Consider the following 11,294-nt stretch of genomic DNA (forward strand, 5'->3'; position numbering starts at 1 on the left):
GAAATCCAAATGCATAAGTGCCTCACTGACTATTGAATAATGACAAAAGAGATTCTGAAAATTCAATTCTTAACACAGCATGCAATATTTTTCAAAAGGCAATAAAGATGGCAACTTTTCACAGCCTCACTGACTTACAGAATTATTCACTCAATGCTCAAGGGTTCTGTTTCTCTCAATCCAACACTAGGAATAGCTTTGACATAGTCTTGATAAGATGCTCTTGTCTTCTAAGTGACACACAGACCTGAACTTAATCAAAGGGACTTGAATAGGTTGTAACTTGGCTAAGGTGAAGGTGGAACATTTGTGGGGGATTGGCTAACTTAGCTATGATGGAAAGGAAACACAATTATGAAGCATAATCAACTAATTCAGTGGCTGCTACTTTGACTGCTATTTTTCTCTTATTGAAAATCTCTTTTCTCTTTTTTTTTTTTTTTTTTTTAAACTTTTCATTTTATTAGCAGTCTCTTACTTTCTATTCCTTCTCTATTTTTTTTTATTTTTTTTAACAACCAAAAAAAAAATTAAAAAAATAAAAATAAAAATAACAAAAAATCTTGCTTCTTTTTCTGTTTCCATCATAACTAAGAGGTGTAATAAATTGTGGGATAAGATAAAATGTGGGTATGTGAAAAGAAAAGGTCAAAGACTCAAAATGGGTTTTCAATGGATGATGATCTATGGATGGCTTTTTGGTTTGAAAATGGTTAAACAAAACAACAAATTGCCCTCATCATTTTAAACTCAAGCCAACGCTACACTTCTTCAACTAAGCACCAAAGCAAGTTCTGCCTCACTACCCCAGTGTGAACCCCTCATGGAGAAGAAAAAAATTTTTTTTTTTTTTTTTTTTTGCTGTGTAGGCTCAATATCTCACAGTGTTGGTAAAGTCACCATCTCGCATGCTTATTGTTAAAATTCACAAGATGCATTAATCAACTAAATTTCTCAACCTTTCACTGCCTTTTACCCATCAATCATTTAAAACACTCATGTCACTCTTTTGTGTTTATTGCATTAACTTGAGGTTGGGTCACAGGTATTTGAGGTGCAGGAACTTGGGATTGAGATAATCTTGCCTCAATGGTTTGTCCTTGGGTTCTCACTAAATTGGACAGTGCATCAAACTTGGCTGAAAGAGCTGTTACAGGGTCTATCTCATGTAAACCAGCCACTCTTCTTGGCTGATTTCTTTCTTCAGGCCATTGGGCATAATTTTGAGTCATTTGTTCTAACAACTCATGGGCTTGGTTAAAGGACATAGTCATAAACATGCCATTAGCAGCAGAATCTGCCAAGGCCCTGTTTTGAGTATTTAAGCCATTGTACAGGGTTTGTAACACTGCCCAAGAGGGCAAACCATGATTTGGGCATTGCTTAAGAAGGTTCTTGTACCTCTCCCACACATCCACTAGTGTCTCTCCATCCCTCTGCATGAAGTTAGCAATATCACCTCTAGTTTGCACTATCTTATTAGAGGGGAAAAATTTCATAATGAATTTCTCAGCAAGGGTGTGCCAATTGGTTATAGAGTTGGATGGAAGGGAGTTCAACCATTCTTTGGCTTTGTCAGCCAGTGAATGAGGGAAGAGCTTCAATCTTAACACATCATCCGAGATGTTAGGATTCCTAAAAGTGTTGGCCACTTCTATGAAATTTCTAAGGTGCTTGTGTGGGTCTTCCATCAACAACCCATGAAACTGCCCCATGTTTTGAAGCATGGTGAACATCACCGTTCTAATTTGAAGGGCACTCCATTCACAGGTTGGGCTATGCTTGGATCTAACTCATCCAACACAGGTATGATGAAGTCCATCATGGACCTATCATTATCATTTATAACAGGTGGTTCCCTTATCCTTGCAGGTCCTCCTACCCCATCATTCCCATTTACACTTCCTAAATCTTCCATTTCTTCAATTTCTAGAAGTGGAATTTGCCTATGTGCTATCTGGGCTCTTCTCCTAACTCTAAATGTCCTCTCAGGTTCAGGGTCAATTGAATATATGAACGGGTGTGGAGTTGCACTCATGCACCCCTTTTAACTAAAACAGGTAAACCTGACTTAGCTAAAACACCTAGATTACTAACCAACTTTTATGCAGAACACGCAAAAAATAAACACACAAGAACCTGCAAGCAGAAAAGTCCCAAGACAGTTCACAGCCTGACGGCTTTATAAGGCAGTAATAACTCACCCTCACACAGGGTGGAACTAATAATTAAAATAAAAATGAAACTAAGAAAAATTAAATGACATAAAATAAACAGAATATGAACAGAACAGATTTTAAACTACCAATATTCAAGATACTATAGAACTAATAAATAAACAAAACTGACACAGAATTCAAATGAGCTACACTAAAAACAGCAAAAAGAAGCAGTTCAAAAATAGCAATCACACAGACACTTGATCATATACGCTTCGATCCCCGGCAACGGCGCCAAAAACTTGATGCCTTGCTAACAGTTGTGCAAGTAATGCGCGCAAGTATACGCGACAACAAGTAATATATGGCTGTTATAAGTCCCAGATATCGTTCCCACAAGGATCGTTGGCGTTTTGAAATGACTAAAGGTTGTAATTGCTTAAAACTGAGTTGATATTTGAAAATAAAAGAAATAAAAATTGTAAGGTAAGAATAATCTAGAATGGTTCTAAAATACTACTGTTCACTTTTCTTTTAAAAATTTTCTGAATTACTTTCCTAAGTTATAAAATAAGAATGAAGAATGGAGCAACTTAAATGAAAGATGTGACAAAAATTTTGAAAACGGAATAGAGATTGAAATATGAAATAACAAAGGAAATTGGAAAATCTGGATTGATAAAAAGGTTTAAAAAGGTGGGTTGAGTTTTTGGCTCTCCTTCCCCACAATGCTTGAAAAATAATTTGATTAACAAAAGGCTCATCCTAAGATTCTCTGTTAACAGGACTGTATTGTTAATTTTTAATCTCTTAAAAATTATTTTATCCCAAAGTTGCCCACTTCCATATCTCTATGCCAAGTGGGATTAGGACTCTTGAGATTCAGGTCCACTATTACATGAGGACTCATTCATTTCTGAATTGAGATCCCTTAGATGATTTCTCATCTAAGTTCATGTGTCTAATGCAGAATCCAGAATTAATTGTTTCTCAACAACTAAATCCTAACCAAACATCTGACATTTGGCCAAAATGCAGATAATTTTAAACATTAGAAACAACATTAAACAACTGAGATATAAACATTAAAACCAGGAAATCAAATATTTGACAAGCACTGAGGTTTGGGTATCACCTAAACCCAACCTCTAAAAAGTTAGCCACTATCCATAGGGGTGAGGCTTACAAACAGTAACAGAACTACAGAATTCACAAAATAAAAATTCTAAAAACTACAATTACAGCACTGGCCTAACAACCGGCAATCTCAGTGCTGTAAAGACATGCATCAAGTTCATCAAAATGAACCAGAATCTCATTACAAAACAGAAATTAAAAGAAACTCAAAATTGTTCAGAAAACAAAAACTAAGAAAAACCATAAATCAGAAAACAGAAGAGAGCTCCCCGATGACTCACTCCTATATCCCTTTTATAGGGCTCTTTGCACACTATCCTCTTTTTCTCCAGCTCAGCAATATGACGCGCTGCTGCAAATGAGTGGTCCCCACAGTGCTCCACTCCTCTGCTCTTACAAATCGGATGGAATTGTCGTTCCTTCAAACCATACACTGACGTGTGCTCACAATCGCTCCAGCATCCACTAAGTAACGGATCTTTGTTTGGCTTTTTCTGAATCCAAAATAGTGGCTAGGTTTTGGTTTGTTTGCGATATTGTGTGGTTTGGTGCGTCAATCAGGTAGAAAGGGTGCAAACGATGGAAATGGGTTGTATGAGGGTTAGGGTTCGGTTCGAGAGACAAGGTGTTAGGGTTTGTGTAAGTTGGTCCGATTCAAAAACTGAACCGTGGTGGAAAGTGATGGTCCTATATCTAGGTTGAAAATCAGAGGATGTTTTTGGTTTACTTGCTCGATTCAGAGAGGGAACCGTGATGGAGAGCTTGAGATGGAGTAGGCTCACTTAGACGGTCTATGCTAGGGTTTTTTTTCTTTCTCTTTCAGAAGACGCACGATTCTGACTTCTTTCTCTCTTCTTCTTTTCTTTTCTTTTGGGCCACTGATTTGCTTTCTCATTTCTCTATTATTTCCTTTCTCTTTCCTTTCTTTCCTTGGGCTGTATCACAATTGGGCCTGAAGAATGCAAATAAGAAAGAAAAAAAACCATTAGCATTTAAATCAGAATCATCCACCTTAATTCAATTTGGGGTATCTATTAACACAAAGTGTATTCTTTTTTTACATTTTCATATTAAAAACCATACATTGTAAGTATTATTTCATGGACTTATCAGTATGTTTTTAGAAAATGATTTGTGCACTGATATTTATATGATATAGTTGGAAATTATTCGTAGCATGATGTGTTGATATATATATGTATGGTGGTAATAGAGTATTCCTACATGAGATGGTGTGATGCCTGAGTGTAGGGCATGAGGGTGATCCTGCATTTGGTATGTTGCAGACGTGGTAGAGCATACTATTCTCTAGCCAGTAGACTTGACATTGCATCTATTACATACTATATATCCCACATGCTACATATGATTTTATTATTCTGATGAATTTATTATACCTGTAAGTGAACTTGAGGTGGAGTGATCCTTCGAGAACCCCAGTTTACTGAGATTTATCAAAATCTCACCCGGTTAGGAAAACATTTTTCAGGTATTGAGATTGTTGATGTTGATGCATCTAATGGCAAGAGGTCGGCATTGAGATTATAGCATGACTTAAGACTTACATTCTCATTATTTGAGATATATATATATATCTGTATGGGATATGACTACCGTTTGGATATATTATGTGATGTTTATATTTGACGTGAGCATAGAGATTGTCTATGCCACCATATACCTATTGAGTTTGTTTATTCTTGTTGGAAGATATGTATAAGCTTATGTCTTGGGAATAATTGTATTACTTTAGCTATTGATGTTGTGAGGTATGAACTATGATTTATGGAATTAATACTTAAAGTCTTGGAATGGTTTAGGTTATGTATGATGTATGATGTATAAATAAAGGTCCATTAAGGTTGCATGTAATCTATGTAGAATATGTATATGTTAAAATTGATAAGGAGTTAACCATGAAAAGAATTGGTAAAGATGTACAAAATTAAATGACTTAGTTAAAGGATTTCTAAGTATTACAAGCTAAGTTAGGTATGAACATAAATTTGGTAATTGGACATTGATGGGACGAAAATTCATTCCCATCTAAGCCTATTTTGATGGCAAAATACCATCTGTTCCCTCACCTGATGAGCAACTTTAGCACTAAAAGCACATGTTTTATATCTTTACTACAAAAACACAGTGGAGAACGGAAGGTGACGTAATCTTTTGGAAAATATATATAAAGGGGAACAGATTTGGAACATTAAATACACCTGCTTCACTTACTCAATCTCTCTGACCACTTTTCAGGAAACGTTGAAAAGAAGTTTCTAATTAGCACAAGTGGTACAACAATTAAGCAAAAGGAAACGTGCGCAACAGGGAATAAATGGTTTCCATTGGCTAAGAGGAAAGCAAGGCATAAGGGAGAGCAGAAGGAAAGACAAATCTCAACAAAAACTGTTCCATCCAGCCACTTGCGCCCGTCAAAGCACTGTTCACACCGCCCCTTCCATGCAGTCAAGAAAACAACTCCAAGAGAATTACCCACTTTTCCATTCACTCTTCTGCCTATAAATAGGACGTTCCAGCACGAAGAAAATCATCGAATTCCTTAAGAAGAGATCACTTAGTTTATTTTATAGTTTTATTTAATTTTAACTTTAGTTAAGTGACAACACTTCTTCTTCATTCTGTATCACCCCCTTGAGACTCCTCACGAGCAGCAACCATATTCTCCACTTTTCATTTTGAAGTAATCAAGTTGTTTTCATTTAAATACAAGTGTTATTTCTCTCCTTTCCATTCGTTATCTCTGAACTTAATCTCGGGTCTATGGGACTTCAGTTTGGAATAATTATGTTTAAACTAGTAGCCATGGGCTAAACTATCTGTGGAACGGAAAAACTACAAAGTTCTTAAAGAATTATTTTCAAAACTCTTGTATTACAGCTTTTGTGTTTCTCTGGTTAAGTGAGCTATTTTCATTGTGTATCAATGGAAATTGAACACATACTGAGAAAGGAACTTCCATAAGGAAGAGATTTCAGACAGCTTAACTAGAAAGGGAAGGCAGTCTTGTGGAAACAAGACTGCTGGTTGCCTTAGGAATAAGGGACCACCTCGTTCACTTGAAGGTCCTGTACCCAGTCCTGTTGGAGTCAAGGGAGCCATAGGAATATGGAAACTTGTGAGCCATCTAGTCCATGAGCTGAGGAATCAAAGTTGGCAGTGAAGAGACTGGAACAGATACAAAAGTGTTGAGTGTTGAGTAGAGAAAATAACTATTTATGAATGGAGCAGTGGATCTGTTCCTTCTGTTATTACTGTTTTTAAAACCATCTATATTGTAGTCTCTTAATTATTGTTATTACTTTTATTATTCCTTACTTTATTCAATCTTGTATCTACAAAACTCCAATGAATATTGTCGTACCATCTTCTATGAAGAAGGATTTCATGCATAACGACGCGAGGAGCTATTTGCTGTCAGATTGCACCTACCGTTCTTGAGGAACGTTGTCAAGACAGTAGGGAACGTTTGACCAAACATGTCAATTACTAAATTTTCTTTTCATTTTCATTCTTTGTAAAATAGTATACGGCATTAATTAGAGTTCCATCCTGGTGGGAACGATAATCTGGGCATTAATACTCCCATTTATTACTTGATGCGTGCACTTGCGCACTTGGGTTGAAATTAAGAGAGCAAATGTGTTTTCTCTTAATGAACTGAGGAACGTTCTACAACATTAATATCTTTACACCCAACAAGCTTTTGACCCAACAAACATCAAGTAAAAAAATGGACTAGGACGTAACGCCTAGAAATATACTAAATGGACGACTTAAATGATTACTGGATAAAGGACAGGTCACCGAATGACTATTAAATTTAATTATGTAAATGGAAATGTATAACGATAAATAAAAAGCGTATTCATCTTTTCGTGATATTAATAATAAATTAACATGATTAGCTTCCGCATTTATTTGATTAATTAGCTGCACTTAATACCATAAAGTAAGATAACACATCGGGAGCTCACAGGTCTTACACGTTCCACTTCTTTTTGGTATGTTGTTATAATTATTAGTTAAATTCAATAAGTGTTGAATTGCTGGAGGGAACGACTGCTAGCATGTAAAACGATAGAAGAAAGGAAACAAAAGAGAATAATAGTGAGTTGTCCATTATTTCAACTTTTTTGATCCCACTAACGGTTGATTGTATTTTTTTGCAGACGGCTCTGAAAAGCATGCGAAAAGGACACTGCAACGCGCATGCCAAAGGACACTGCAGCGCGCATAAGAAAACAACAAGACGCTACAGCATACAGCAGAGTATACAAGTTGTTGCGCGTGCCTGAGTGTTAGAGGACCATCCTCGAAGATCAGTGCAAAAGGGATAGCGCATCCTTATCCTCAACAAATCAAAAATTAATGCCCATCGTCTGATCAAGCTAGAAGGAGACATCCATCATCAAACAATGCAAGGGACAACTCAGGTTAATCACAAGACTACCAAGTCTTCTCCCTTGTCTATAAATAGAAGATCAAATGTAGGCATAAAAATCTTTAGCACAAGTAGCCTTCGCTCGACAAGGTTGGCATATCTAACTTGGCTTAACGAGCTCTTAGCATTAGATAACACCCTTGTCTTCTCTCTTCTCCACCAAGTCTCCTTACGAGCACAAAACCATTTTTCTCCATTTTTGTTTTACTGTTGTATTGAGTCTCTAAGTCCTTAAGTTTGTAACATATTTTCTACCAACCCATCTATTGTGCAATTTCGCATTCAATTATATAAATCACACAAGTACGCAAGTGCACGTATCATTAAGTAATAGAGTGGATGTGTGAGTCCAGATATCGTTCCCACAAAGATTATATAATGCTATAGCTCTAAGTGAAGTAATCAAGGTAACAAAGATGAATTGTTGTTGACTAATGACTACTTTAACAATTTAGGAAATAAAATAAGATTAATGATTAACTAAGAAAATGCAGTAACAGAATAAGTTTTCCAAATGTTTAAAGACAAATTGGGATCAATTTCTCCATTATTGCAATGTCACCAGAATGTAGTAACTATGCTACAACAATCATCCATTCAGTAATCAGAACACTAATGCATGAAGGGCTCTCACCAACAATACATATATACTAAGTCCCACAACAAAGTTATGAATTCATTAAGTTCAAGTTGCATCTGATTTTGTGGTGCAAGTGATCTCTCTACCCACAATTAACTAATCTTACTTAGTTAAACCACAATGCTTAATAATATTTAGGATTTACCTATATTTCTATAGCCTAAATCCTAAGTACCTTGCAATCCTCTTTCGATGAATCAACAAGATCAAAGACAATATCACATTTTATTAAGCAACTGAAAGGAAAATCAAGCAACAAAGTTTAAGCAATACTGTTTACATCACAATAAGGGTACTCTATCACCCAATCATAACAACTTAGCCCATAATTGGGTGGAAAGAAACAACAAAGAAAGAAAAGGATTCCATAAAGCTAAAGTAAAGAAAGCAGGGACGTTGCTGTAGCACTACTCTCGCAGCAACCATGAGCTCCACCACCATCAATCTTGCTTCAGCCGTTGGAATAATACAGCAAGTTACTGGGTTCAATGATCTCTCAATTGAACCCTAGCTTCTTCCTTTGATCCGCTGGATTTCTTTCAACGAACCCTCAATTCCCTTCCAAGTGTTTCCCCACTTTCTCTTTCTAAAATTTGCCTCCAATTGGAGGTCTCAAAACATGTCCAACCTCTCCTCTGTGTGTAGGGTTCATTCCTTTATATACTCTGATATTCTGGGATTCAATCATCTCTTCATATCCATGCAAATCTTCCTTGTGCTTGAATGAGGTTAGGACTTTTTTTTGCTGTCATGCTGACAGAGTATGTCGTTGCATATCTCATCAGATTCTTTCCATATTTGTAATTCGGATTTGAATCGGATTTGTAATCGTTGATTTGATGAAGATTAGCTTGTGATTTCTTGAAGATTTTGAGCGTGTATCCAGTTCAGGTCTTTGTGTACACGTTCATAAGCTTCTTCCATCAAAATGGGCTTGGATCCATGGCTTGCTGGTGATGATGTCAACAATATGCACTGTTGACCTCATCTGCACTGCAACAACACTACTTCCCGATGCTACAACATTGACCTGCAGTAAAATAACAAATGCATTTAAATGTTTCCAATACCTCAATTTATATCCAAATACTCATAATTCTCAATTAACTCATGAAATCATAAAATTCACGCATTAATCATATAAAATCAAGAGAATTATATGTGATCATAGCACAATAACATCACAATTAAGCCCAAAATAACTCTCTTTTGGAGAGTTATCACACTCCAAACTCAAAACGTTGCTCGTCCTCGAGCAACAAAACATTCCTCAGGCTTAACATTCATCAACTCAGTAACTTCTGTATCAAAGACTGTTGTTGAGATTCTCTATATTGCAGCAGCATTGCTACAACATTGTGCAGTTGATTATTGATCTTCAACCATCATCCTTACTTTAACTTCAATATTCCTTGTTGGCTTCATCTTCTCAAGGCTTTATAGCTTTTGGACAGATCAATGTGTGTGTGCTAGGAACTTCTTTCTTGGGTTGATCAACCTTGGAGCTTCAAATTAAGAGTCCTAAGGCCTAGTTGCTTGAATCATGCTTTTCCAGACTTGAATCCACACCCATGTGTTCACGACTTGAAGGAACGAGTGTCCACCTTGCATTTTTAGCTTTGCCTTCCTCTTTTGTCTCGTGCTTTTGCACTTATTCTATTTTTGGGGTTTTCACCTCTTTTCTTTTTCTTTTTACTCTTCTTTTGGCTCTATTTTTATGAGGAAGAATTCTTTGTGCATTGCAACTTTGTTGCTTGGCTTCTTTGACCCTTATAGCCTTCAGATCTGTCTCATGTTATGAGATTTAGACCCATCAAGTTTATGAATCCTAAGCCCTCTTCTGCAATTCATTCCTTAGTTTTTCTTGCCTTGAAGTGGTCATTGTGCTTAAATGATCCATCCATTGGCCTTTCACCCTGAGTTGGTTCTGCTTTCAAATCCTACTTGGGTATTCATTTAGACTTTGGCATCAAACCACTGACTTTCATTCTTACACAGTGCTATAGCAATTTTGCAGCAATTCAGATTATAACAAAATAGGAAAAGATACAGCATTGCCTCATTGATGTTATGCTCGACCCTTCAGCATTTTTAACTCAGCATCAGTACTGAGTTACCTTCTTGAGTCCCTTACTTTCCTCTTATATTTTGCCTAACTTCAGAATAAAACTAAAATCACACAGATTGAAACTTGAATAGAAAGTAACTCCTACAGCATGCAATTCCCTACTAAGTTCTTTTTCAATTAACAAGTGGACAAATATACAACAGACAAGGAAAAGAAAAGAAAACAAAGAACAAAACAACCTTTCACAAATCGAAATTTTAAATTAGAGGAGATCCATCAGTATCTTCCTCTTCTTCATGCTCTTCTTCTTCTTCTTCCTCATTTCCATCTGCCTCTTCTTCTTCTTCATCTGCCTCATCTTCTTCTTTCTCATTTCCTTTTGCCTCTTCTTCTTCTTCATTTTCCTCATCTTCTTCTTTCTCAGCTTCTTCCTCAGATGCTGCAGCTTTGCGCTGGCCTTCTTTCTGCTAAGGGGATTTGAGAAAACCAAGTTGAGCTAGGATGAAATTGCCTATGTTATTCAGTTTGTCCATGATTTCTTTCCTGATCTTCAGTTGGTCGTCCTCAATTTTCTTCAGTCTATCTTCAATCATCTTCTGCCAGAGTGAGTCTTCTTTCACTGCTACTGTGGAGGTTGATGCTGCAACATTCTTTCCTCAGGATTTTGGTGAGGGTATAGTTTCTCCAGCAAGTACATTTTCCTTCTTGCTGACCCTTTCAGTGGTGCAGGGTGTGATTGGTTCTGTGATCTGGAACCGTTCCTCATCATCAGCAATGGGAACATTGGCTTCTTGGCATAACTGGGTGATCAGTCCAGGGAACCAAAGG

General features: G+C 36.6%; 1 non-coding gene across 1 annotated transcript; it reads left to right on the forward strand.

Moving 5' to 3' along the window:
* Nucleotides 1-1,362: 1,362 nt before the first annotated feature.
* Nucleotides 1,363-1,468, forward strand: LOC133287514 (small nucleolar RNA R71). Its single transcript, XR_009748242.1, has one exon. It is a non-coding gene; the product is annotated as a small nucleolar RNA R71 (small nucleolar RNA).
* Nucleotides 1,469-11,294: the final 9,826 nt, after the last annotated feature.

This window comes from Gastrolobium bilobum, unplaced genomic scaffold (assembly GCF_033153095.1).
Source record: "Gastrolobium bilobum isolate Gb01-03AN ecotype WA unplaced genomic scaffold, APGP_CSIRO_Gbil_v1 utg41707, whole genome shotgun sequence".
In the NCBI taxonomy this organism is placed as follows: Eukaryota; Viridiplantae; Streptophyta; class Magnoliopsida; order Fabales; family Fabaceae; genus Gastrolobium; species Gastrolobium bilobum.